Source organism: Paramisgurnus dabryanus, chromosome 16 (assembly GCF_030506205.2).
Source record: "Paramisgurnus dabryanus chromosome 16, PD_genome_1.1, whole genome shotgun sequence".
Lineage (NCBI taxonomy): Eukaryota > Metazoa > Chordata > Actinopteri > Cypriniformes > Cobitidae > Paramisgurnus > Paramisgurnus dabryanus.
This window is the reverse complement of record NC_133352.1, coordinates 10,622,450-10,625,164: the sequence shown is the minus strand read 5'-3', so window position 1 is coordinate 10,625,164 and position 2,715 is coordinate 10,622,450. Positions and strand designations below refer to the sequence as shown.

General features: G+C 35.7%; 1 long non-coding RNA gene across 1 annotated transcript; it reads right to left on the bottom strand.

Moving 5' to 3' along the window:
* Positions 1 to 334: 334 nt before the first annotated feature.
* Positions 335 to 2,204, bottom strand: LOC135749376 (uncharacterized). Its single transcript, XR_010532358.2, has 3 exons — positions 2,000 to 2,204; positions 1,185 to 1,291; positions 335 to 1,106 (listed from the first exon to the last, which is right to left on the bottom strand). It is a non-coding gene; the product is annotated as an uncharacterized lncRNA (long non-coding RNA).
* Positions 2,205 to 2,715: the final 511 nt, after the last annotated feature.

Sequence of the window (2,715 nt, the reverse complement as noted above, 5' to 3'; positions counted from 1 at the left end):
GAACCCAGTGTCCTGAAGCCTAACTTGCACAGTTAACCAATCAAAAAATGAAATGTGTCATGATGATACAATTATATCCTACTCACTAAAAACAGTTGGGTTAAAAATAACCCAATAAATAACCCAATGGTGGGTTACTATAGCACCAACCCATTGTTGGGTTATTTTAACCCAATGCATTGGGTAGAAAGTTTTACCCAATTATCTGGGTTATGAAATAACCAATTTGTTGGGTTATTTTTGCAATGCTGTTTTAACCCCATTATTATTAATATTATTATTATTATTATTTACTATTATTTGCTTTATAAATAAATAATACAAAACTTACAAATACATTTATAATGCTTTATTTTCATTTAGTCATTTGCACCTGCATTTAAATGTATAAATACAGACATGTATAGAAGCATAAATACATACACACATACATAAATATATACATACATAAATAAACAAAAACATAAGAACAAAACAAATCTACTCAATCTTATCCAACTACAAACTGCTTAAAAGCATAGTTCACACATTTTGTCATAATTTTCTCCCTCTCATGTTGTTATAAACCTGTATATAAGTCTTTACTTTGATAACCACAAAGGTATATTTCAAAGAATGTTTGAAATCAAACCGATCATGAGCCCCATTCATTTTCATAGTATTCTTTTTTCCTACTATGACAGTCAATGGGGCTCATGATCTGTTTGGTTTAAACATTACTCAAAATATCTTCCTTTGTGGTCATCAGAACAAAAAAATGTGTACAGGTTTGTAACGACAGGAGAGGAAGAAAATTATGACAATTTTCATTTTTGGGGGAACTGTCCCTTTAAGCAGGTGACAGTGTGTTCAGGAAACATCACATGGTACAAAATGTATTGAGTGTTACAGAAACTACTTAACAGTAGTGAAAGGCCTGGGATACTCTGTATAAAATGTAAAAAAAAAAAATTAAAGCATGTATCAACTGCTGGTCTTGCTCCTGGGCCATGCATGCCTCCCCACGATAACAAAGGCTTGTGATTAGTCGAATTCATCCCATAGGAGTACATGGGGTCTTCGTCATACCTCCTCCTCCAAATACTGAATTATGTTTGTTTTCTGACCTGAAGACAGAATTTTCACAATGTAAATATGCACAAATAAACAGGATAAAAAAACTAAGTGTCATAAATGATACTTACAGGTTGCAAATTAATAAATGTTTGCTTTGCCTCTTGGTACTGTAGGAAGGCTGAACCATCTTGCTGGCCATTTTGTAAGGTTTTTAATGCAACATCTCCAAGAATGTCTACATTTAAAGAAAATAATAATTAATTAAATCTCAAAGCAAACACATCTGGCACGCTGAATAAATACTCTATTTTGACAGTAGATGTCGCTGAAGAGCAAATTCAACCGTTACCAGGGTTACAGTAAACAGTACGTGCAGGATTAAACAGTGCTTTATCAGGGATTATACTGAAGTAAAACGACAATAAAATGCCATCGAGTCATTTCTTAAGACATTTACATTCAGAATCACATTTATATTACAGCTCTGTGTCTATAACACAGACCGCCAAAATAAAATATTTGGAGCAAAAAACAGCCGGTTGCATCCCTTACAAAAGTTAAAAAACGGTTTTTACTACACTTTAAACCAAAAAACATTGTCTGTTACAGAAAGCATGGTTAAAGCAATATGGCAATCAATACGCCATGAAACTAACGTTATACTACTAAAAAAAGAAATGATTCATTTTCGTAAGGGCTCATGCTGTTGGTGCTGTTTAGTATTAAAATAAATTGCGATGTCTCTCTACGTTTATGATGGCTTAAAAACGCGTTTGGCATCGGTAACAGTTAATCAATGAAACAGGTGTAACGGACAAAAACTAGACAACAGCGTTTTTGTACACTTATTTAAACGTGACTGATAGTTTACTGTGTTTTAGAGCTTAAAGACACTTTGTAGCAAAATAAAACATTACACAGAGATATATATTTTAAAACGTACCTCTCGTGTCTGTCCGCACTCAGCAGTGGCACCGGTCAACCGTTGAAATTCAAAATGCGTGACGTGAGCCCGATTTTAACCCAACTCTCTGGGTTGTTATGGAAATAACCCAATACAAGCTAGGAATAACCCAACAGAACAACCCAATATGTTTAACCCACCTATTGGGTAAAACAAATAACCCAACGGTTTTTAGAGTGTAGGGCATCATTTCATGATGATAAAATTTCCATACCCTTCTCATAGGCTGCGTTCACACGGTACCATAATATGGTTGTGAAACCCGTATTTGAGTCCTTAAGACGGTTCCGTTCACACGCAGTTCAGTTATTTACGGGTTTGACAACCGCATTCTATAACCGACCTCACACCCGTAACTTTTCGGGTTTCACAACCGTATTTACAGAGAAACTGTGGTGTGTGAACGGAATCGCACTGGACAACCAGTTGTCTGTCACATCATTTGTTGCTCTCTGTGTTACGTTACAGTGAATGAAAATGACAGGAAACTACGCAGCAGAATTCTATAACCGACCTCACACCCGTAACTTTTCGGGTTTCACAACCGTATTTACAGAGAAACTGTGGTGTGTGAACGGAATCGCACTGGACAACCAGTTGTCTGTCACATCATTTGTTGCTCTCTGTGTTACGTTACAGTGAATGAAAATGACAGGAAACTACGCAGCAGAATTGCTCCATAAGGTTAATGTGAT